Raw genomic sequence first — 27,244 nt, forward strand, 5'->3', positions numbered from 1 at the left:
CGGTATTCCTTGAACATCCTCAAGAATATAACAATACTGGGATGAGGACTCGGCCTCTTCAGCCAAAACTTATGGATTCATTTACACTACATCACTGTGTTACAAACATTTACTGACCCTCTACTACTGAGGTTACCTTTTTCTAATTAAATATATTATATCTAAGTATCTGGAAATACAGTGTCTGACAAAACACATTTTCTTCATAGTTTTTGATAGGCAGCAGATCAAAAAGAATTCAAAGGAAAAAATGTGCTTTGTGGAAGTGGCTTATTTTATTTTGGAGACTAAATGCATTTGCAGAAAGGATTACATTTTGTTTGGCAATTTATTTTATTGACAAAACATATTTCATCACATATTCCATCACATTCAGTAGACAAATGCATGCTGTCAAATACCCTATTTCCTGCCTTTGATGAAAAACACATATTTTTTAGAATCCATATTTTTTAAATGGTGGAGTTTTACAGATAAGCTCCATTTGCTCTAAATTGGTCAGGGGTGTCTAGATTTGGATTCTATCCTAAGTATATGACTTCTTTCAATACAATGTAAATTAACCTCAGGGGGAATATTGATGTCCATCTTCACCATAGAAACATCGGAATTCAGTTTACACTGTAACCATTATGATAGGTTCCTTTTGTCTAAACATAAAACTCAAATGGTTCGCATACACTCGCCAGCTGCTAAAATGCAATTATCCTTTACAAGGTAGTACACATACAAGGTAAATATTTAATCTAACCTATTTATATATCTGCTTAATGTTGATAATTCAATTATTGTCTTCCTTTTCATATTTGCCCTCATACCTGATATATGTATTAAATTATAAATATGTTCTTAGCGGTCAAGAAGCAGATCTGTATAATTTGTTCTGAGGAGCACTCAGCACAGGGCTTTATGAAAATAGGTGTTTAATCAATCCATGTCTGTGGCACAATGGTAATGACTTTTTCCAGCCAAAAACTTTTATTTCCAAAACATTTTGCCTTTTTTCATGTCAATAATCATTTCATGAGGACCTACAATGTGTCACACACTGTAAAAATTTCAAGGGATACAGAGAGGTCAACAATCATGGTCCTTGTTTTCAATGGTTTACAGTCTAGAAGGCAGAGTAGGCATAAAGATATATAATTACAACACAGGCTGATATGACCATGAAGTTTGTGCTGGGTCCACACACAGTATAAATGCAGGAGGGATGGTTAAACTGGAGGAAAGCAGGATGTGTTTGGTAAGATGACATGAATAGGTTTAAAGACTGAACAGAAGTTCTTCAGTGGAATGAAGAAAGGCATTCCACGAAGGGAAAAACAGATGTTATAATATAGAAGAAAGAATATGTGTGTGTGTGTGTGTGTGTGTGTGTGTGTGTGTAAAACCATCATTCTACCAATATTACTTTAGTGTAAAGTATGAGGAGGACCTACCAGAGAAGACATTGAAGAGGTTGACAGGGCCTGGTGGGGAATTCGATGCCTAAGAGCTTGGAAAACCTTATATAAATATTGGGAAAACCACTGATAATTCAGTCAGGGTCAGATTTGCATAGAGAATGGATAGCACAGGTGTGCCAAGTTAAGACAGCACAATTTCAAAGCCTGCTGAGTTACCAAGAAACACATAGTGGATATAAGGCAAAAGTAGTAGTAATATAAATAACAAGAATGCAAAGATTCTAGATATAATTAGAATGTGAAATGAACAGGACTGTGCATAAAGGGTTAAGAAGTAAAGTGTCTCTTGGGCTTTTGCTCTGAGTAACCAAAATTTGAAAACCAGATAATTACAGCTTTTTAAAATCTCTAAACTTAATCTGCAGACAGAATGAGTTCACAAAACCTCCTCAAAACTTAACTCACTCTTTCACTTACCTACTAATCCAAGTCCACTTACATAATGAGAACTTGTATAAGGCTGATCTTCTAAGTCAGAAACCACAAGATATTATACAAGTATAGAATAGTGAGAAATAGTCATGCTCTTGTCTCAGAAAAAAGAAAAATACCTACCCAAGTCCAAAATCGTTTCAAAAAGGCAGTTTTTATTATAAATGGAAATAGCAGTGGACTGTAAGTCAAAGGACCTAGTCCCAAGATGAGGTCTCATCTAAATAGGGTCTTGATCCAGTAATTCAATCTCTACCATATTCAGTTACAGCCTCTGCACAAGGATAGCCACCTGTCCTACATATCTCATAGTCTTATTGTGAGCATTAAATATTGCAGTTGCATGTTACATAAAGAAAAGTGAAGAGCCCTCTAGTACAAAGCAATATAATCATAAAGTATATGATATTATCGTGTACGATTTTTCAACTTTGCAGTACTTAAGTCTTGCAATTCTAACACTAACACCTTTAATGTTGGCCTTCAGTAGCATTAATTACATCTGGCAATATTTGAATGTAAAAGATCTTTTTATGACGCTTCTGATCTCATTGGCTAGAAGCTGTCTCTGCTACTTCCTATTCTTTCAACCCTTATATTCAATTTGTTGTTAAGCTATACCACTGATTTCTTTGATTTTCCCTAAATTTACCCTTCATCTTTGTTACCATTGCCACCTGCCTATTATTCTCTGTTCTTCTGTCTTCTGGTTGCCCACCCCCTTCAGATATACCTATTCTCGGAATGGTTTCTACAGTAAACTCCCACTGAAGTATGAATCTAGACATGCTTCACCCAGGTCAAATGCCCCACATGCTTACATCTCTAAAGAAGCCATCCAAACCCTACACCATCCTTCTCCCCAGCTTCTCTTATTACCTGTTTATTCTCCATCTATGCACTCATTAATTCTTTTCTCACTTCTGTGTTCCCATGGTTACTTCCACATTAAATGCCTGCCTCTCCTCTTCTACTCAGCTTATCTAAACCTTACACACCTGACCAGGCTCAGTACAAATTTTATCTCCTCACAAAACCTCACAAAGCTTAAAACCACCCCATCTCAGAATGATACAGTCTCTGAACTCATGCACCGGTACTAGACTGCACCATATTTAGCCCTTAGATATACCATCTATCCAAGCGGTTAAGCACAAAGGCTCCATATCCTCTTCCTTCACTTACTATGTGAATGTGTTATTTCACCTCCCAGTGCCTTAGTTCCATCATCTAGAAAATGCGGAAGGGCAATAATGCCAAATTCAGGGTCACTGTGAGGATTATATAAGCATCCGGTCAAATCTGGCACACAGGAACAATAAGCAGGAACTTTTAGTAGTTGATTATTATTATCAGCATCTCTTTTACCTATCTCTGTTTTGATTAATACTCTATCATTAGAAATTGTCATGAGAAAATTCACTTTAGTGGTGTAAAACAGTATCAGATTCTGTGAGTCAAGATTTTAGGCAGAGCACAGGGGTTGGATTGTCTTTGTTCCACAATGTCTGAGACCCCTATTGGGAAGATTGGTAAGTCTGGAGTCTGAATTTATCTCTATTTATGTCTAATTGTGAGACAGAGGAGACCCAAAGTCTACAGTCAGAGTACCTCTATAGGGCCCCTTCATGTAGCCTCATGTCTCACAGTATGGTAGCCAGGTTCCAAGAGGGCATTCTCTGACAAGGAGTGTCTGGAAAGCAAGCATTCCAAAAGATCCAGGTAAAAGCTGCCTGACCTTTTCTGACATAGCCTCAGAAACCCATGGGTTGTAAGTGTGTCCCTAAGACCAGTCCAATCATGGGGATGGGAAATACAGTCCACCTCTTGAACAGGCAGTGGTCAGGCCACATCACAGAAGAGCGAGTGGGATGGGAGATATTACTGTTGCCCCTGTCTTTGGAAAAGAATCCCCAGCAAGTGATATTTGTGTAAAACTCATTTCTTCTTCAACAATCTGTTCATCCATAAATAGTAGTAGAACCCTGCCTGGAATGTAGTTGGTATTCCATAAATAATTACTGAATAAACAAACAATTTCACATGAGTTTCAATTTCATATTAGTGTCTCCTCAGAACTAGACTAGAGTCTTCTTGAAGGCAGGGATTATAGTCTTTCTATATACCAAACAAAGTCAAAAAAGTTATTAGAATTAAGGTAGATCAATTATAACACTGATTATTGTGGGGACATAATCTAAATCTTGAATTCATTAACTATAGAACAATGACATTCAAAACTTCAAGCAAGGGGAGAGAACCTCTGTATTTTGGTTAAATGGTCCATGAATTTTAGTTATTTTTATGTCCTTAGGACTATATATTTGAAAAATGATGCAAGTGATACCTAAACATCTATCTCCAGAACTGCAGCATTACTTCTCTCAATATAAACTAAAGATGAATAACTGTAATTATTGCCTTTTTAATCCTTTCCTACTCGTGTTGAATTTGTGTCACCTTGTAGTATTTAGATCGCGTTCTATTTGCTCTGATTCAGATTCTGAGTCATCAAAATGTTTGAAATAGGTCTGAAAATAGCCTGAATTAATTCTCTGGATTGCTGTTTATAACAGATATACAAGGGAAGCATTTTATAATTTTAAAGGAAAACTTATTTTGTTGCCAAAAAAAAAAAAATTGAGAAGTTGTTTCTCAGGCCTTAGGTATGTTAAAATGATGTGGCAGAAGCAAAAGAAATAGGAAGAAAGAAAGATGTTTTATTTACATGGAGTAAAGAGAAAATATTCAACTATTAAAGCACAAGGATCAGAGCCTTCAGTGCATTTATCAAGAGCAATTTGGAGGGCCCTCACAGTCTCTAAAACATGGGCTCAAGGAAAATGAAAGTGGTCTACCAGCAAGGAGAACAACAGGGAAAAAGGGAGTCTTTGGAGGCAGTCCCAACGAACTTGTGCTAACCAGAGACACAGTGGCCAGTGTGCTCTGAGTGAGCACAGAGGGTCTCCTGGGACGAGAGAGAAACAGCATCACTAACTCACATCACCCAGGTGCCACTGGCATCTGAACGGTAGGAATCATTCACACACTATCTCCATCTGTGCCTTCCCCCTTTCAAGTGTTTGCTACATGACCAGAGGAAAAACACTGTCATTTGCTCAGACTGTCTGTCTAATAGCTGTAATTAAAGCCCTCTAATAGCCAAAAACCCAGTGTGTGGGAAGTTGGCTGAAAAATGTACACAATGAAAGCGTGAGGCCATCTTTGTAGGGGTAAAGGTGAAGGGCACATTTTAAATTGCCAGAACCAGACAGCCTTCAGTCTGCAGGTGTGAGGGGGTGGAAGTCTGCTCACAGGTTTTGGGCAGAGCCATCCTCAAAGGTGAAGGCATTGGAAGATGAAGTGCAGGAGATCTGCCAGATGGTTCGCCAATGTACAATACAGCAGGGCTCACTCCACGCTGGTCATCCTGCCCTAGAGGCAGCCTTCTACAGGTATATCCTAGAATATCTTTCCTGAGAGCCACTGAAAGGAAATGCCCACTGCTGAAAACTCATTCACTTTTATTTTGATATTTTCAAGTGTCTTTTGAGAAAGAGCTGCAAAGGTTCAAATTTCAATGCCTCAAAAAAAGATGAAGCTTCTATTAGTATCCACAAGGCTGTCATAGGTGAGCCCCAATGTGACTATTTTTACTATTACTACTAAAACAATAACACCTTGACCAGTATGGCAACAATTATAATTAACATTGAACAGCACACTTAATATTTGCCAAGCACTGTGCAAACTGCCTCACAGGGTTTATCTCACCCAAGCCTCCAAACAACTGTAAGTGATGGTCCTACTGCATCTCCCATTTATAGACGAAAAAATGAGAGGCCAGGTAACTGGAACAACGTCACACACTCAGCGTACCCCACTGGTCAGGCTCTGTATCCCACACTCTTAACAGTTTTATATTAATAAAGTCACAAGATACTTTTTTTTTGGCAAAGAAACCTCTCAACAGAAATTTTAGAAACCATCTCAGGTAGCAGATTGTGGGCCCTAGGCCCTAACCACAGGGGTCCTACTTGCACATGCTGATGCGGGCCTGGAGGTCTGTATTGGACAAGCATCCCTGGCGATGCTAATGCAGCGGGACTACGCAGACATGGCTAGAGAATTAGTACCAGTGAGTTTGCTTAGTTGATACAGAATGAAAAAAGTCATGCTTACCAAGCCGGTGTTGTTTTCAATTAATGTGCATCACTTTGGTTCATAACTATTGATAGAGAAACCTCCCCAAGCATGAAAACCGGGTCTTAGAAACAATCTATTTTAGACAAAATGCTTCTAAAACTGACCATGCCCTCCTTCAGGGGCTCCCCTTTGCTCAGTGTGTTTTCAAGTTTTCTGTTTTCATCTCAAATAAAGTCTCAGTTGGGTTCTAATATGCATTTAACAGCTGCTAATCTCTTCTTTAATAAGAAAACAGACAGAAACAACAGGGATGACAAGCTCTGAGAGAGAGAGATGAGAGCAAGGCTGGAGTAATCAATGGAAGCAGGAGCCCCAGCTGACGTTCTGCCAGGGTATGTGGCCCAAACGTGCAACCTCCAGTTTCAAATTTCAATGCTTTCTTATAAATATTAAGTTTAAAGAGGCACAGCTAAGACTTACTGACCATTCAAAACCAGCTCTCCTTCATTATCAACACATAAGTGGAAAAGAAGAGGAAAAGGAAGGAGAATTATACGGTCATAACCATTTTCTTCTGTTAACATGTCATTTGTGTGACTTGCACTTACATGTTATAGGATTCATCAGATCAAACAGTCCTACTTCCACATTTATTTACCATGATTGTTGCTAAGTGTTTTAAAAATAATGCATTCATGCAGAAATCATAGCAGAAATTAACTCTGTATTCATTTCCCAGATTATGACCATATAAAAGTAATATATTTCAGCATAATTGATTTGCATGGAATAGAATTCTAAGACTAAGAATTTTTTAAAAGGGAAAAATGGAGGGAAAATCTTGGCATGATATTTTTATGATAAATAAAATCAATCAAAAGTTGTCACTGAAACCATAACACCAACAAAAATTACAAATAATTTGCACAAAGCCTCTCAAAAAAAAAAAAAAAAAGGAATCACCTAGTAAAGCAAGAAAATAGGAGCAGTCACGGGCTATATTTATTGAGCACTTATGTGCCAGGCTCTTCTCTAAGTTTGTTATGTGGGAAACATGAAAAATAAAAATACATGCCATGAAAAAGAACTTTTAGATAGGTCTTTCCCCACCTCCGCCCTGAAATGCAAAAGATGGGAATTGCATTAGAAATAAATTCAACTCCACTTTAGAGTAAATGTATAAGTCTTCAGCATTGTTGTCTTGCTGCCAAAAAGCACTATCTAATTCACTGACGTTGGATCTTAAACACGCGGAAATGCAAACAACGGACTGTGACTAATGCATCAAAATACATAAAATAGATCATAATAACCACCATTTCTTATGTACGCTACTTGTAGGTGAATGCCAAAAGATGATACACTGCTTCCACATCTAACTATCCCTATACTGGTAATTACATTCCAAAAGCAAAGTGAGGCAGTAAGCAAAGTAAGGATTGCACACCTTCATTATCCATTAACAGCATGCTACATTAACCTTTGAATATTTACCTTGATGCCAATTAAATATTTGTGATGGAAGCATCAATAAAGAGGAGAATCTTGGCCAAGGTCCCATTTGCCCTTGGTTTCTAGCAATTCTTTGTAAATAGCATCCTGAAGTTTTAACACATCATCCCACACAGACATACTAGATCAAATCATTTTTAAAATAAGTAAATCCTGCTGATCCATTACCTCAGCAGGCCACGGGACTAACCCAGGCAAACACCCACCACTGACAAGCCAGTGCCTTGAGGGTTTGACTTTCTAGAAGGCATTAGTTAGCATTTAGATGGATGACAAGGCAGCAGGCAGTGAAGTCTGAACCCAGTAGAAAGGCATCCAGCGTTCTCTGGAGTGTGTAAGCCTTTATGACTGGCTGACTAGATTGCGGACAAAAACAACTCACAGTGCAAGATAAAGAAAAAACCCAAACAGTTTCAGCAGTTTTGCAATACCAAGACTGCAATGTTTTTGGGCCAGGTCTACACGTGTTGCATAAGACTCTCCATTTAAGGCTGCACTGAGATGGAATTTACCTGCTTTTCCTCTCTATGTTATTATCATTATTATTTTCTCTAAATTATTTACTATATTCATCCTCATTGTAACCATCTCTTTCTCTTTATTCCTCCCTTAGAAAGGATAAATAAAAAAGTCAATATGGAATAGATGAGAAACATGATGATGTTCAGAGAACACAGACCAGTCAGAAATGGATTAATGAAAGGCTTCAGGCTTTACGAAAAGTTAAGATTTGAGCAGAGACTGGTAAGGCTTACAGAGTTTGGCCAGGTAGAGACTAAAATCTCACCAGGAAGTGACCCTGAAAATAAAGTACCTAAGAATGTCTGAAAGAGAGTGATCAGAGCCAAAGGCCTGTGGCCCATTGGGGCCAGAAGAAAAGAAAAGAAAGAAAAAGAACGGTGACCCTTGAAAAACATGATCATCATGGAGAGGAAAGTGAGAATGCTAGTCAGGTGACAATATGGGGGTGAATGAACCCATACCAAAGTTCTCAATGTTGATCTTTTTAAAAGCAAATCAGAAAAGGCAACAAGGGAACGTCCCTGGAATTGAAATGTCTTATATCTCGGTTTGGATGGTGGTTATGGAGTATGTTGTGCACAACTTGCAAAATTCACACTGAACACATAAGATCTATTAATTTTATTGTATGAATTTGACTGATTTATGGCATTACCTTGAAATCATTTGTGAAATAACAATTAAAAGATGGGGGGGAAAGTGAGGTACTCTCCTTTAAATTCCTCCAGGGGCTCTCCAACTCCCTCAATAAAATAAAAAACAAGCCAAATCTTGCTCGTAGCTGCTAAATCCCTATAGGAGCTTCCCCTCCCTAACTTTTTCATCTCAAGTCACCCTTCATTCATTCATTCATTCTTCCCAGCCCAACCCTCCTTCTCTGGGTCCTGTTCACCAGGAAAGCCCTTCCCATTTCAAGCTCTGTACTTGCAGTTCTCTGCGCTTCCTGGAACGTTGCCTCAACTCTCCTGCTTTGCAGCAAAAACGGTTCGTGATTTCTTTCTAGAAAAATGTCACCCTGTTTATCTCCATCATACAGCTTCTATAATCTAAATGAATCCTGCTCATTTATGAGCTGAGTTACTTATCAGCTGTCTCTTATACTAGAAAGAAAGCTGTGTGACTGAAGGGAGGTGGCTGTTTTCAGAGTGGAACTCAGGACCTGGCATACGCTCAACAAACAGTTGCTTGTGAATTAATATACATACCTTATCTAGCCATGTACCCTTATTACACTAGAAGTCTCTCCAGGTCAGGGGCCATGTATTTGTCATCTGCACATCTCTGTTACCAAATCCAAAGCCTGGCACACATTAGAAGCCCATGAAACACTTGCTGAGCTTATAATGTTTAAATTTAGATTTAACACACCTTCTCCAATAAATTCCAAGAATATTTCTTTTTGTAAGGAAATTCATTTGCCCCTAAGAAATGCACTGACTTAACTAATTTTAAATCATAGCAACTGAGGTTTACAAGGACTTTCCCCACCTGTGGATTAGCTTTGGCTTCCTGACTTAAAAGGATCCTGCAGTGAATTCACTCAGGTTCCTTCCAGGTGACCCATGCGAGCAGCATAATGCTTCATCAAACCATTTCAAATGATCATTTTTGGAGGAGTTTTGTGATTCACTCTCAGTGGACTATATAAACATTTTGAAAAAAATTAGCGTTAGATTTTGGATAGTGACCAGTGACGTAGCTTCCTGTTTCATTTCTTCTGTGAGCACTGTTAAGAGCAATGACAAAGTATGAACTATTTATCCACACAATATCATGGGCCAATCTTCTCACACAAGTGAAAGAAGCCAGATCACACATCCCCCAAAATAGTATATAATGAATGATTCCATTCATGTGAAATTCTTCAGAAAGTGGAAACATACATATACAGTGACAAAAAAGCAGAACGGTGGTTTTCTGTGAATGAGGGTGGAGGTAGGGATGGATTACAAATGGACAAAAGGGAAGTGTGAAGGTAATGGAATTGCTTATGGTGATGATTTCATGAGAGAATACATATTTGTTACAACTCATCAAATTGTACCCTTTCAATAGGTCTAATTTATTATACCTCAATAAAGCCATAATACATAAAAATAAACTAGGAAGTCTCCATTTGGAATGATTTTTTTTAACTTTAAATATGTCATCAAGTTAGCAGCATTTTAGTTTTTGTAATCACTGGATATTTGGCAATAGCCTGCCACAAGGCATTATTACCTCCTCTCTTTTGCCTGTATATTTTTAGTTACCCTCTGAAACTCAGCTGAGGCCTCACCATTCTCTGTTCTTGTAAAGATGTCAGAAGGCATTTCTTATCATCCACAACGTCAGTAAGCAATCCCTTGATTGCACTTTCCAAGAAACACTACCCAGTAATACAATACTTTGATGACTACAGATCAATCTCTCCTATGAGCAAGGACCAGGAAAATCATCTTTTCATTTCCGGCTCTCACCATATATAGTGATAAATCCACTTCCATTTCGTCTACATGGTATCCAAATTCTTTTCCTCCCACTCTGGAAGTGGAAAGAGTCCATATGGTCCTTCCTACTTACACCTGGCTAGAAAGATAAGGCACTTAGTGAACAACTTGGACGATTCACTATTACCATTCATGAATGTGAATTTTTACAAAAGACACAAAGGTGTAGGGAGAGGTCAAAAGTTGATCAAGGTGGCAGCATTTGGCAACATTAATACTGGTGACACTGTCCCAATCAGCCCATAATGTTGGCCAGTCCAACCTTATGGCTCTTGTTGCCCAATCTTCTCTTCTTACCTCCTTTATCAACCTCGTTTTCCTGGCTTCCTGATGATTCTAGAAACTACCTGACATTCTTCCAGTATATTCCTTTTCTACTTAGGTGGCTTATAAATTAGAATCCTAGTTCATACAAAGACAATCGGGCACAAAGCACAGTACCAGAAAAGGGGGATAAGAAAAGGAGTGGCCTACCTCCCCATGAGCACTTGCTTCCATGGAACCCTAGGTTATAAAAGTGAATCTGGGTTAAGTGACTTTCCCAATACCACAGAATCATGTCCTACTATGAACCACTGTGGACCACCCTTTTTCCTTGTCATGACAACTTCCTGTTTTTCCCAGTGAATTCTCTTTCATAGAAGAGTCCACTAGAGTAACACAGTTCTCCCATTCTTGCTACTTTATACAATTAAGCTCCAGCCAGTGGAAATGCCAGGGTGGTGACCTGAAGGTTGTGTTTCAGAAACTCTGGAGACACTGCCAGTTTATTAACCATAGTTGAGGGGGAAAGAAATCCAAATCTCTGGTTTCAAGTCTGAAATCCAAATAGGGCTTCAGGTATTTCTCTCACCTTTCCCCATAAATTAACAGCTATGAAGGAGAGAAGGCAACTGTACTTCTTAACTGAGGAGATGTCTGTTCACTTCCCTCTGTTTTTTCTAATGAAGTGCTTGTCTTCTTGCATGATCTGTAAGGGCTCCTAATTTTAGGAATGACTACAGCGTCCTTGTTAAAATATGGCTTTTTACCCTCAGACAAATGGTTTCAAATCCTAGCTCCATCACATCTTATTTGTATGGCTTTGTGCAAGCCTTTTCTCTAAGTTTGTTTTCTCCATCTATTAATTGGGAATAACTGCAGCAGCTACCTCACAGAGCCATTGTACAAATTCAGGGGGGAAGAGCCACACAAAATATTTAGCACATTCCCTGGTGCAACAAGGTCCTCATTAAATGTTAGCTGCATGTGTTAGCAATTAGAATATGTTATATTAGTCATATTTTGTTAGACTCACTCTGATACTATAACCTAAATCTAGAGCAGATGTCAGCAAACTTTCTAGATAGGGCCACAAAGTCACTCTGTTAGGCTTTGTAACCCCAATCATTTCTTTTTATTTTTTTAAGATTTATTTATTTATTTCTGGGGGGAGGGGCAGAAGGAGAAGGAGAAATCCTCCAAAAGACACCCTGTTGAGCATGAAGCCTGAGTGGGGCTCAAGAAGCAGGGAGACAGAATGGGAGTGCTCAAGGGGTAAGGGGGAGGAGGGTCAGTCAGTGTGGGGCTCTATCCCAGGACTTGAGATCATGCCCTAAGCTGAAATCAAGAGTCAGATCCTTAACTGACTGAGCCCCCCAAGCACCCCATAGCCCCAATCATTTTTTCTTGACTACTCATCTCTGCTGTTGCAGCATTAAAGCAGCTACATACCATATGGAACCCCATGGGTGTGCTGTGTTCCAATAAAGCTGCATTTCTGGACACTGAAATGTTAATTCTCTAACTTTCACATTTTAGAAAATGTTTTTCTTTTTTTTTTCTCATCTTTGTAAATGTAAAAATAATTCTTAGTTCATAGACTGTTTAAAAACAGACAGTGGGTCAAATTTGGTCCACAGGCCACGGTTTCCTAATCTCTCAACTGGAGAAAGAGAGAAATCCTATATATGGCCATTGTGTGAGGCAAATATTCATTTCAAGGCCTCCACCCGCTGTTAAGTGACATGCTGATAGACAATATGGTACAACTTGATCAACAAAGCCGGTACTATAACTTTGAGATCCTCCAGAGTATGTGATAAATGCTACATCAAGTGCCAAGATTTCCTTTACACTGAATTTTTTAAACTTTTGATAAAAAGTCACCAACAGCTAGTCAAATCTATTTCTATTTGGTTGTTAGGAAAATTCTTTCTACTTTCATTATATTGAAGGCATCTTGAAAGGAAATTAACAGTTTGTCACCTTAACAGTGCAAAATTATGCAGACGAATACTGTAATTTATAAAAGATAATGTCTTTTATTCATTTATATTCATAAGCATTTACTAGAAATATCTGTATTTAGAGGATTTTTAAAGAAAATACTTCACAAATGATAAAAATATCTCTAAACTAAAAAGATTTGCTTAACTATGTCTACATTTTTATTCCAAGATCTTACCCAATTTCCAACCAGCGATGCCTTAATTACTTGTATAATGCACCAAACTATATATACCTACAATTTGACACGAAACAAATGTCAATGTGAGGTTAAAAACATGTTTCAGTTCCTCTGTTTCATATCTGTACTCTAAGTATATGACAACATGCCCCAACAGAAGCAAAATTCTTATTCAACTTTCTAAATTGACGTACATTTAATATCCATTTTACTTTCTTTGATAGTTATCCATGCATATGTAAATTTTATAAACATCCTAATTTTGAGATAAGATTCAGCGTTTTTTACATTTCCCGTTTGTAATCCTCCCTCCCTCCACCTCCCTTTAAGAAACTAAAATAGGCTTATGGGGCCAATAACCCGATGAGCTATTCCACATCTGGTTATCGGAGGCATATTTTCTGATTAAAAAAAAAAATCACAAAAAGCTGTTTTTATATGCTTGGTTTCTCCTTCTGTTATTACCCATTTAACAGTAGTTTCACATATAGCCAGGCATGTGCCAAACATAGGGCCAATAATAAAAAATACTGACTTAATATAATTTGCTTCCTTGGCTGCTGGGAAAGCAGAAAGCGTTGACAAACTGTTTTGTGTTTATTAGTGAAGCTATTGTAGAGGGTGATTGGGGTTTCATTATAAGGGGCCTGCAAACAGTTTTAGCACAAATGCCAATATACATTTGATAATCGAGTGCAATTTTAAGTATTTTCACTCAAATGGTTTTGCAGAATCTACAACTCAAATAAAACGTATATTGTGTTTTAACACCACCACCAACTACTATACTATTTGTTGCATTGATCTCCATTGTGAATGTTTCAAAGCTTTCTACTTTCATGAAATGTAATGGGCAAATATATTCCCTGGAATCCTGAGTTATGATTAGTTACTAAGCACTCAGAAAAATCACAGCAAGGCATACTTCTGAAAGAAATCAGAAAGAGTAAAGATCACTTCTCTATGTGTGTTACATAGTGAATCACACAATACCTCATCGATGGTACTGTATATATTAGCTAACCACCATGGGCTAGCTGGAAGCTCATACATCAATGAAAAGATCTTTGTCAATTGCTGTATGCCTCATTATCTCACTAAGATTTCTTGGCAACAATTAACAGTTACCCAATTCATAGAAATTGCCTTTATTATTTTTGAAGCAGCTACTTTCTTTGGCTTTAATGACTAAGAGAATAGAGACAGATGTCTCTGTTGCTAGGGAGACTGAATTAAAAAAAAAAAAAACCTTTGAAATGAAGTAAATAAGCAACTACCATCTTTTTTTAAAAAGGAGAATTCTGTTAGTTTTGAATTAACTATTTGTTTTAAAAACAAACCAGCAGTAGCTCCACTCTTTAAAGGAAATACATTAGAATGGTTTATTACCATTCTTCCCTGACAGTAATAAATCATTAAAAAAAAGAAAAGAAAAATAGGCCCACCTGTGCACTCAATATCAATTGAGGTTGATTATCAGAAACTGGTACTTTCTTTGTACTGGTACCTGAATTCAACAGGAATTGCCTTTTTATATAATCTGTCAATCCTCTGTAACTAGAGAGGAAGCAGCCCTTCCAGCTGGTTAGAAACACCGGGGCCTTGCAGATAGGCCTTGCTTGCAGAGTTGTGAGAGCTCATGACCTCTCCTCACCCAGCTCCGGTCTCACCTGCAGCCCACTGGCCTGTACTCCAGACTCTGGGAAACAAGTGATCCAAACCAAGACAGCATGGCAGCTGGGCCTAACTCAAGCAAATTTCTTCTTGAAAATTTCTCCCCATGCTCATCCCTCCTCCTCTGTCTTTAATGCCTCACGCTTGACAGCACACCTGATGCACTCCCATTTTCACGTATCTTGGACATGCACATTCTGTTCAAACCACCCCACCATTTGACTTGTTCTATCAGCATGCTTTAAGGGGAATGATACCTTCATGTGAAAAGAAAAAATAATCCAGTTTGAAAGGAAATCACATGTCTTAAAAACAATTGCAATCCACCTAAATTCTTTGAAAGAGCCCCCAATCTCCTTTGGCATCTATCCAAAATCACCCAAACACCTTTTTTACTTGCTGTAATTAAATCATTAACCAGGAATCAGTATTCAAAGTATAAACCAAAAATTGAATGAGGACTTTTGGGGCCTTTTCGTTAGTAATATTTTGCTTAAGTATCAGCATTGTATATTAAAACATATGCAAACTATTTATCTTTTTTTAGATGTTAAATGCTATTACCATAACTAAAAAATCACCTATAATACACAGAACAACATGCAAGATAAAAGTACTTTCTTTTTCCTATTTAAGAAAATGTTCCAAGTTACACAATGTTTGGCCTCTGTGGCCTGGTGACCTAAACACTATTCCTAACAGTGTTCCTTTGTGAATGCATAGTCGGAGCTCCAAATGGTAGACTTAAAAAAAGTTTACAAGAATTTGTAATTTCCATGCTTTTTTATTAAAATTCTAACTTAGTGAGTTGCAATTAGTATGGAAGACAGACCATCAGGACCACAATGGATGAAAATGGGTCCAAATTGAGCAGTGTGGCATTTTGGGTGAATACAGCAGCTTATAGGTCCACAATTCTGGGGTCAAATCACGTGTTTTTTTTTTTTTTTAAGATTTTATTTATTTATTTGACAGAGAGAAAGAGAGAGCACAAGCAGGGAGGAAAGGGAGAAGCAGGTTCCCCACTAAGCAGGGAGCCCAATGCAGGGCTCAATCCCAAGAGCCTAGGATCATGACCTGAGCCGAAGGCATACGCTTAACCCACTGAGCCACCCAGGTGCACTTCAAATCACATTTCAATCACATACATGGGATGGCACTTCAGTCAATTTCTTGGCTTTCCTAAGTCTCACTTTCATTGGTGGTAAACTGGGTATTAATCACCTCCTAAGTCTGCTGCAAGGGTTAACATGATATGACAGATATAAGTATGTGGTCCAATGCCCAGCACCAAGAAGCACTCCATCAATGGCAGCTGTTATCTGTTACTATCATCATCATCATTATTAGCTGCTTCTCACTTTTCTGAGAATATTAATTAAAGATCAAATATAGCTTTCAGAGCTTTCATGAGAACTGGGGACACTGTATGCTCTCCATGACTATGATCATATTATTTAGAAATATTTGTGTTAGATATCAATTGTGGTCTATTTCCATAACTTGTTCATCTTAGCCAAGCTAAGAAGCTTGCTCTACTCTGAGGTAACTTGGTTTGGCTCTTAAGAAATATCATTCCCCTAACAGAACATCCTTCCAAGGTCTTATCAAGACCCATCTTTATTTAAAATCTACTTAGAACCAGGACGCCTGGGTGGCTCAGTTGGTTAAGCGGCTGCCTTTGGCTCAGGTCATGATCCCAGGGTCCTGGGATCCAGTCCCACATCGGGCTCCTTGCTCCGCGGGGAGCCTGCTTCTCCCTCTGCCTCTGCCTACCACTCTGTCTGCCTGTGCTCGCTCGCTCTCTCTCTCTAACAAATAAATAAATTTAAAAAAAAAATTTAAAATCTACTTAGAACCCTACCTCCGCTATTAAGATTTCCTGATCAACTTCAACTACCTCATATTATTGCCTGATAGCAGAGATTCTCAGCTTCATACACTACACACAGGCCATTCATTTAACAAATGTTTACCGGCTGCAAGATATTATTCTAGGTACCAGAAATAAACACTGAATAAGTTAGAGAAAGCCCCTGCTCTCTCAGTCCCTACCTTTTAGTGATATGAGTGGCATGAGTAAACAAATTGGTTTCAGTTAGTAACTTGAAAAGGATAAAAAATAAAACCAGTTGATTCAAGAGGAATTAGAGAGAGTACTGATAGGAAAGATGGTGCCCTATTTAAGGCCACCCTCATTCGGGACTGCGCAGGTCTAGAAGGTCCTGCTCATAGAGATTCCAATAAGAGGACACATGAGCTGAGAGCCAAATAGCACAAATGGAGTGGCTATGCAAAGACCTAGGTAATGAGCATTTCTGTAGAAGAGAGACCATAGGACAAAGTTTCTAAAGAAGGAACGGGCTTTGTATGTTCAAACAGAAAGCAGGACAGTTGACCGCAATGTAGGAGTATGGGGGCAGATGCCCAGAGGAGAGGTGGGAGTGGTAGGCAGTGAGATGGTTCCAGGCCCAATTCCATAACACTGCCTGCAGAGCTTCTGCAAAATCTGGATATGTGGGCCATGCCCCCAACCAATTAAATCACAATCACTGATGGTAGATTCCAGGCTGTATGTGCAGTTCCAAGTTTCCTAGATGATATTAAAGGGCAGCCAGTATTAAAAGCCAATGATAGTGTTGTAATCCTTGATAAGGAGTTACACTATTTTTTTCATTAATGTTTCGGTTACTTTTTAGTACCTCATCTCCCCATTTGAAGTTTGTGTTCCAGGCATTTCTGATCATTATATCCTTGCAAAATGCCAACTAGAGAACTATGCGTGCGATAAATGCACAATACAAGGCTGTGATTGTCTTCTGTGTGCCTAAATCTGCTTAGAGTGCACTACAGAAACAGACTGATGGTTCTAGGCATATTCCCAATTACATTTTAAAAAATAAACAAACAGGTGCGTGCAAACACCAGCACTTAGCAGCTGGCTCCCATACATTTTCTTCAGGGAAATGAAGATACTGGCTAGGAATTCTCCAAAGTATTTGAAAAGGAAACAAAGGAAGGTTTTGGGGTTTTGTTTGCTTGTTTGTTTGCTTGTTTTTTGGTTAAGAGGTGAACAATCGTAGGACCTCAGGGCCATAAGGAAGACGGTCAGTATGTCTACATGCTGAAAAACATTATCAATATATTCATTTTGCCAGAGTCTCACTGTTTTTCTCTAAAAGGAAATAATTGTGCCCCACAATTTCAAAGGTCAGAATTCAGAGTAACTGAGGAAAGAACTAGGTGATGAAGGTGACATGGAAAGCAAGAGGGAAAGCATAAGCAAAAAACTTTTGTGTTTGAAAATGACTGTTGGCACATGCAGAATTCCAGAGAGTCGTTCCAGGATTGTTTGAGGGAGGCCTAGCTGTGACATCTGTCACCACAATGGCAGCCAGGGTTGGTTGTGATAAATTTCTGCTTCATGTGCTCAGTTTAAGAGAAGGCTCTTCCTAGCTAGAACAGAATCATGCTCCACTTGTGGCTGACAGAAATTGCCAGAAGTCCAGACCGGCTTCTGGGTCCCATGTAATAGGAAAGAAGTTACCTTCTTCGTAGTGGATTCCCGAAATTCTTATAATATGGCACACATCTAATGATACCTCTATGAGCACTCTAGATTCATGCCAGGGGTCTTCCTACCTGTATCATTAAAAAATTTGACCTGTAGGTTTGACCAGTCTTAAACAGAGCTTCTAACATCATGTAATACTTATATATGCTTTGATAGGTAGATTCTAGTTAATTGCAGTAGGGTTTATGAATTTCAACCTGGGTTTGACTCTCACATGGGCTACTTACTAGCTGTGTGACCTAGGCAAACCATTAGAACCCAAGCTCCAAGAGGATGGGAATTTTTAACCTGATTTTTTCTAAGGATACAACACTGGGGGGAAAAAGATTAAAATCAGACACAAACCAAAGGTCAAAAGAAATTTTCTATCTTTCATTTGCCTTACCTTCTGCATCTTTAACATGGGAATAATTATAGTCTCCACCTCACAGATTTTTTAAATGTTAAGTGAAATACTGGATGTAATGCACTTTGCACATTTCATAGGAATAATATACATTCCAAATGTTTGTTGAGGAAAGACCTGTGTGAGTATAATGCTTTTCAGCAGAGTACTGATAATAAGATAACTTTCTAATTACTTACAAATATTTTAACAATAGAATGGTGCTTTCTCAGGCTACCTAATAGTCAATTATCTTGAGTATCTGATCCCAGACATGGGCTCAAAACTTCAAACCAAGCACCAAATTTCTACTAACAGCTCGATACCATGCCCAGATTTTTGATTCATTTATATCAGCATCTTTCCTTTGAAAACTCCTCCTCTTTCATTCTGAGCTCAGTCCAGGAAAGAATAAAATCACCATGGTGACAACAATGACCCCCTTTCTGGAGTACATTCAAATTTATGTTGAGATTTTCTTGAATGTTGCTGTGTCTTGCCTTTAAATTGTCTCTTGGAGTCACTGCAAGGTCAGGGGAATTTCTTTACCACCTAAGGTCTCCTTCAAGGATACAAAAGAGCAATTTGGAGTTCATGATCTGGAATTGATAAATTTTATAATAAATAATTCTATTGGCTTTGAGTCAGGCAAATGACTTACTAGCACCTTTATGTTAAAGAAGTTGTAGGTGATGTTGTGACTAAGAGCCTCATACAATAAAAACATATGTGCAATACTTTTCTTTCCCACCAGTATGTCTGATCGCGACATTCACCGAGTAGCACTTATTCAGAAAGTTGCCATACACAATACATAATACCAGTCTGGGTTCTGATAGACACAAATTTGGTTTTCTGTTTTATATTAAATATAATGCTACCTTGAATTACACTGTAAATTAAGTGTTATTTCAATGCTGGGTCCAGCTTGGTTAGGAGGCAAAAGCTGAGAAAAAATTTAGGTAAGTCTCATTGATCAAGAGAAGCTTCAGGGAGTACAGAAGTTTTGAGTCTGGAATGTCCCAATGAGTGTTGTGTGAATCAAATGAGATGTACATTTAGTCCTTATCAGAGCTGGCCCAAGACAGTATGTGGTCTCTATATGTTAGTTATTATTAAGTTCCAGATTTTATTATCACTACTGGTGTTGTCACTGAATTTCAACATTTGGTCTAAAATATATTTACACTTTGGGAACAGTCTCAATCTGTTTTGTATACATAAAGAATTAAAATGGCTCTCTGAACCAATCTCACAACTGATTGCATAGTGAGAGGCAAAATCCTGGATGTCATAGAGATACACCTTTAAAACATTCAGTATAGGCAGAGGGGTTTTGTTTGGCAAATAGTGGCAGGTGGAACTTACCACTGTACAAAGAACCTGGCAGAGTGTGATGGGCATCTTTTACTACAAAATATCTGTAACCCTCCTCAGCCCCTACCAAAAGTCACTACCATTTCTTATACCTGAATTAGGAAGAACACCAAAAGTAGAATTATCCTATAAATGGCTAATTTCACATGTCCTTTTCTAAACCGATGATCCTTAGTATTTGATTTATGTAAAGCGGAAGCTCTAGAGGAATAGACTAGAGGCCCTGAGGTAACTTTTCTGAAAGAATTTCCCTGGACTATCTTAACTTGGAACACACACACACACACACACACACACACACACAATACAGAACTGTTTCATGAATCATCCTACTCTGAGTTGGTTAAAATAGCAATGTCACTATGAGGGAGCATAATCTCTTTGCTCTCCATTACCCTATTGACATGTTTTCCCACCCCACAGCTGTTAATCCATGAAGACTCCTGATGATTAAAACTGACTTGGTACTTTAAGGAAACTCAGTGGTCAGTAACATTTCCTCTCCTGAAGCCCCTTATACGTCACGCAGGAGTGACAACTATGTGCGCTTTGGGCCTCTTGAATTGATTTAATATCTCAATTTGTGCTACTGATGTTTCATCTGACAGTGGCGGGTCTCCAAAACACTTCTTCAGTGACACTGCTGACCTCATTGAAGGTCAAATAGCTATTATTTTGAATTAATTCACTTTTTCTCTCTATGTCAGTCCCATTGAAGTCCTTAGATACAGTCACATAAATGTAAAATGAACTCGGTAAGAGACCCTCAATGGATAGAAATTACTCATTCACTCAGAAAAATACTTACTGGGAACCTATTATGTCCCGAGCCCTTGGTTAGGCACTGAGGATTTAAGTAAAAGGAACTCAGACACAGCTGCTGCCCTCCAAGAGCTTAGATTCCTAATGTGGAAAGCCTGAATAAAATTGGCTATTCCAGCAAGATTTCTTGAATTTAAGTCACAAAGAGAAGCAGCCTCTTATAGCCCTCACTTGAGTGCTGTGGTTTAGAGACAGGATTCCCCAGTGATAGCCTATAGACCAGTGCTGCCTCAGGAACCCATGTTTTCAGTACTCCATAGTGAAATGAGAAAAATGAGAGTTTTAACAACCTTTTTTTAAAAGATTTTATTTATTTATTTGACAGACAGAGATCACAAGTAGGCAGAGAGGCAGGAAGAGAGAGGGGGGAAGAAGGCTCCCTGCTGAGCAGAGAGCCTGATGCAGGGCTCGATCTCAAGACCCTGAGATCATGACCTGAGCCGAAGGCAGAGGCTTAACCCACTGAGCCACCCAGGTGCCCCTTAACAACCTTCTATTGCACTCATTCTCTATGTAAACCCTCCATTCTGATGACAGTGGTTCCCCCCTGCAGTGTGCTCACTCCATTTGTTTCCCAGCTTCTATAGCGTGGTATTTTCCAACCCCATTTCCATCATTACCTTCCCAATGGCCACCATCTCACATCATTGCCATTATTCCTTAGCATTTTTATTTACCTTAATGAATTGTTTCTTAAGCCCACTATTTTAAAAGTCATTTATAAAAACTTTAAATATAAAAAATATTATTGGCTATGATTAGAAAGTACTTGTATAAACAAATGTAATGTTTAAAATGTTCTTAATTTCAAACTAGATACAGTGACTAATGGAAGCTGAATCTGAGTCTTTTTCCTAGAACAGAGAAATTAGCAAATGTGAGAGAACGGTTAAGATCAGTGTAGACATAAACTGAGATTCTATTCGTGTTTTTTTTTTTAATTTTATTTATTTATTTGTCAGAGAGCATGCACAAGCAGGGCAGTGCAGGCAGAGGAAATGGGAGAAGCAGGTTCCCCACTGAGCAAAGAGCCTGATGAAGGACTTGATCCCAGGACCCCTGGATCATGACCTGAGCCAAAGGCAGATGCTTAACTGACTGAGCCACACAGGTGCCCCACAAAATGCTCTTCTTGAAGTAATGGATGTATCAGAGAAAGGTGAAATGGGAGCGACCTCTCCTGTTTTGTTTCACTGTTCTACTAGCTACTGAAATGTCCTCCTGAACCACTGGTGATATTCATTTCTTTTTTTTGGTAACAGAGCTACAGTAATAACATTAATAATGATGGTGGTGGTGTTACTGTTGCTGCTGCTAATAATAATCACTTAAAAAGTAGTCATCGAGTACTTACTATATCCCTGTTTTAAGCACTTTTTTTTTAAAGATTTATTTATTTATTTGACAGACAGAGATCACAAGTAGGCAGAGAGGCAGGCAGAGAGAGAGAGGAGGAAGCAGGCTCCCTGCTGAGCAGAGCCAGATGCGGGGCTCCATCCCAGGACCCCGAGATCATGGCCTGACCTGAAGGCAGAGGTTTTAACCCACTGAGCCACGCAGGTGTCCCTGTTTTAAGCACTTTTACACATAATAATAACTTGACTCTTCCTAATTGCCCATGAAGAAAGCACTTTTGCACATGGGATCCTATAACCCTAAAAAGTTCAGTAACTTGTTCAAGCTCATAAAGCTGTCACATCTAAGAGCTGTCACTGATCAAACCTCAGCTCTACATTAAACACACCTTGTCCCCAGCACCACCAGATACTTAGCCTCCCTGGGCTAGCTACTTTAACACCATTTTTGCAAAAGAAACCCACATTTTTGAGAGGTGACAACTGAATAACATATGCCTGGCATTAGGACTTGATGAGAAGGAGGAGGAGACAGAGCAGGGTAGGGAGAGTGATATTGGAGTCCTTCTGCTATTACTTATTAGCTACTTAACCTTGGGAAAATTGTTTAGTATCTCTGAGTCTTACTTTTCTTCATCTGTAAAATGAGATGATATCAGCTCCTGGATAACACTGTAGTAAATGTTTTGAAGTGGTTACAGTGAAAGTCTAGCACAGTAGTTGGTATGTAATAGGCCCTCAATAAGCAGTCCTTTTTATTATTCTGCAGTATGCTTATCAAATCCCCAGCCATTATTCATGGCTCATTCTGTGCCATCCATTCTCTGATGCTTTCCTTTATGCGTTCTGCCCACAATGATAACTACAATGATAACTCTTTCCTCTGAATTCCATATCACTTATTTCATTTTTTTTTAAAGAACCAACTTGTTCTTCCAAATTGAAGCTTTTAGAAAACAAGACTCACAAACTTATTTTTACCACATATTTAACACACTATACTTGCCTAAAAGTTTGACCCAAAACATTTAGTAATTTTTAAATTAATAGTTACTTGAAATGAGAAATGTTTCATAAACAGAATCTAAAAAAGTGATCTAGGTAGTAGTGGAAAAAAATATACAAAAAAACAAAAAAGTGTCTTTTGTTTCCTGAAGATATTTTTTTCCCCTTCATGTTGGCTGTCCGTAATACTTGTTATAAATAGCACCATCTTCTGCTGGAGGATATTAAATCCTCATAAACAAGAAGATATTCACATTTTCAGCAAGAATAAGATGGTTTTACATCCAAGACAAGCATGTCCATCTGGAGACAGGGTATCACATTCTAATATCTCCTCACTTGTTTTCTTCCTTACTTTCTAATATAAAAGTAACATAAAATTATGGTAGGAATACAGAAAAAAATAAGAAAATACAAATGATCTCCTGTCTCTTTCCCCAGAAATAGCCACTATTAACATTTACTCATATGTCCCTCTCACCTTTTTCTTAATGTTCTTTGGTGCATATAAAAAAGAATTATACTAGGATCAGGCTATATATACTTTTTAAAAATATAGTATTTCAATATTCTTCCATGTTATTTAAAAAGATTAAATTTTCAGGGCTGCATAGTATTTGAACATTTTGTTGTCATTAGTTAAACTGTTATTGGTAGTCAATTGTTTTTAAATTGCCCTTATTTTAAATGATTCATTAAACCATCCTTCCAAATGTATCTTTCTGTCCAATGATCATTCTTAGAATAAAAGGTTCAATGTGTGAGATCAAAACTTATAAGCCTCTTAAGATCCGCAGCACTATCCACTCCCAGTGATTGGCGACCCTCTCCCCAACACAACACACTAGCCAATACCAAGGACAATGAGTTTTTAAAATCTTTTACAATTTGCCTCGAAGACAAATGCTGGTGTCCTATACTTTATGGACTCTGAAAAAAGTGCTACTTCATCATGCACGGGCAATATCAGTGCTCTGGGCAGTCCATCTTCTGCTCCGCTTACAAAAATGACTTCCAAATCAAAAACACCACACTTACGGAAGATAATCAGTGCTAAATTAGTTACGTACGGACGACACAAGACGGATGGGGCGCTAATGCTGCGGCAACAGACATAAGCAAACCAAACTCTGAGCCTATAAATGCCTCAAGGTTACAAAATCAAACGCTAAGGACAACCAGTCACCGACAGCCCAGAGGCTTTACGCCGTCGCCAGTCAATACTTTCCTTACTTTGCTTCCGCCTTTTCTCACAAAGTCTCTCCCTGAGCTCCCAACCACTTCCGCCGTGTAGAGGGCTCCCGACCACTTCCGCTGTGGCGCTGCCCAATTTAAGGTGATTTTTACTCAAACAAACTCTGAAATTTTTTACTATGCCTCAGTTTATGTTTCAACAGTCCTGACGTCAGAACACGGAACCAAAAGAGACCCCGACAGTCCCCAGGAGCAATGAGCAACCCGGCATAGCTACCTGTTCAGCCCCTTGAGCTGTTTTCTCGCTGCTTCTGGGAGCTGCCGAGGCGGTAAGAACGTCCCTGTTGGATTCCAGATCTGCGGCTTCTGCACTATGAACTTTCAGACTTCGTGTTGCTTCCCCTTACCGTGACTTGTGCTACCTGCTCCGAAAATCTGACGAGGGCGGACTAGGCCCAATTTAGCAATCCCATGGACCTCAGGTCTGACTGGGTCTGACCTAAAAACAGGACTGGACCTGGAGTTGGGAATGGGTGAGAGTCAGGCTGATCAGCAGCAAGCACGAGGGCACAGGTGAATAAAATTTTGTTTTGAAGGCTAAACCAGTAGGTAAGCTTACCAAAGGTAATCTTGCATTACAGTGGCCACAGCGGAGAACTTTTAACCACCTCAGATAAGCTTATCCACTTAAGAGTTTTCCTAGAGAGAAAGGAGTCTGTGCCAAGCACTTGCTATAAAGGATAGAGGGAAAATTATTTTCTCCTCCTCTGTGGTTTCTGGTGACCAGGACAAGGACTCACTGGGACACCCTATTCTTTCTGGAACCTGCAGATGGCATTCTAGGAAAACTGGCAGACGTCTACAAAGGGTAAGAACAAATAAATAACAAACTCAGCTCTCCCAGATTTCTACCTGTGGCACCTCGTAGGAGAGAGGGTAAAATTTCATGTCCGTTCCTTTCCAAATTCAGATTGGCACGAAAAGATAACGATTATCAATCCTTTCTTACCCAGGAGCAGCTACTGCTTTGTTTGTCTAATTGTGTGTCCTAGGAACTTGGTTTAACAGCCATGAGGTTGAGGGAGAGGGGTCCCCAAAATATAGCTAGATAGAGATGTGAGTTGTAGGACAGTTTCAGCTGGGGTCCTACCAAGTGTTGCCAGTTCTCATGGGGAATTGTTTAAGTATTTCTTTTGGTTATCTTTGGGACTGGCTCTGGATCTTAGTGAATAGGGAAAGGATGGGACTTTAGGTAGAGAAAGAATACGGGCCCCAACTAGGCTCTGACAGTATTTAAGGTGTGCAGACACTGAGACAGAACAGAGAGAGATCAGGAAAATTTAGATCACCCTATCCCAATTACTAGGGTTAAAATGTTTTTCAAATAATTACATTGTAACCCCAGAAAATAAAAATAACCACAGAAACTAACCAGGCCTCAAAGGAAAAGTTCACTATAGAGATTAACCAGACCTAGCAATACATATTTATAGATCATAGATGTCACAGAAACAAAGACTTGCACACAATGGATAAGTATCATGTCTAGTTCCAGGCCACTGACATAACCACTGGCAAGTTTCCTGCTAAAGTCCTAATAAAAGGCCTGAGATGAAAAGCCCTCATTGGCAACCCAGTTGGAACCCCTCTCAGTCCTGAGAGCTTTTTCTGTATCCTTGCTTAATAAAACTCTATCGCTTTGTTCACACTCCTTTGTCTGCGAGATTCATTCTTAGACTCCCTGAGATAAGAACCTCACTCCCCTGTTTCATTGGGAGGATTCTATCTTTTGTACCTTCTTTGGGGACCCTTCTTGTGCCCATGGGGTGGTTCAATATTGTCAGGAATATTTACTGTTGGTCCTGGGCTAACACCTAACAAGACATCTGAAAGGATTTTTTTAAGTAGCTCTATAATCAGAAGTTGGCCAAATTGGAAACTGATACTACAGCCTGATAGGAACTTTTTTCAGGCCTTCTCCTCCAAGCTAAAATGAAAATCTGTACACAGAGGAAAAGAAAAACATTCTGAAGCCATTGTGGAAGGATTTATCAAGCCATTCTCAAGAAACATAGCTCTAAATCTAGAATATAGGAATCTTTTGATTTCAGTCTTAGTTGAAGATCTTCTCCCTGATACGAAGAAGCAAATTAAGGATAATGTAGTTAGATGGCTGGGTCAGCTTCTGGATATCTTTCAGGTTGAAACCCAATTCTTTGAGGACTTATAAAATGTACTTGTCTTACAAATTGAGCCTTTCTAAGAACAGAAACATGGTTCTAGAAACAATTCAAACACCACCTATCCTTTTGCCAATCCCCAAACCTTCCCTATTCATCTCAAAAGACTTTCACATATTGTGAAAGATCTAGATTTAAGGAACAAAGGCTTTCTTGGAGAAATTTACATACTTCCTCTGTGCCTTTGAGATAGGAGTATTCTACCTGCTCTTCCCTAGGAACTCAGAGCCATCTTTTAATATGCAAACTTCGAGGGCGCCTGGGTGGCTCAGTGGGTTAAAGCTCCTGCCTTTGGCTCAGGTCATGATCCCAGGGCCCTGGAATGGAGCCCCGCATCGGGCTCTCTGCTCCGTGGAGAGCCTGCTTTCTCCTCTCTCTGCCTACCTCTCTGCCTACTTGTGATCTCTGTCTGTCAAATAAATAAATAAAATCTTAAAAAAAAAAATATGCAAACTTCGGAGGAAATTCTTCTAAAGGAAAAGAAGGGGGGCGAGGGGGGAGGTCGGAGAAGGGAGGGGAGAATGCTATATGGAAATTAGGTGAATAAAAAATGTTTAAAATCTTTCCACAAATATTAGTAAAAGCTTTTAGCCATCTGA

At 38.9% G+C, this 27,244-nt stretch overlaps 1 protein-coding gene across 1 annotated transcript in view; it reads right to left on the minus strand.

The window, feature by feature from the left end:
• Positions 1-24,806, minus strand: part of TENM2 (teneurin transmembrane protein 2) — a 1,113,787-nt gene extending 1,088,981 nt beyond the window's left edge. Inside the window, exon 1 of the mRNA XM_080804500.1 lies at positions 24,683-24,806. The gene's annotated coding sequence lies outside the window, so the exon portion shown is untranslated. The remainder of the gene's footprint in view (positions 1-24,682) is intronic.
• Between the last annotated feature and the right edge of the window lie 2,438 nt (positions 24,807-27,244).

The sequence above is a fragment of the Martes martes genome, assembly GCF_963455335.1.
Source record: "Martes martes genome assembly, chromosome: 5".
NCBI classification, from domain to species: Eukaryota; Metazoa; Chordata; class Mammalia; order Carnivora; family Mustelidae; genus Martes; species Martes martes.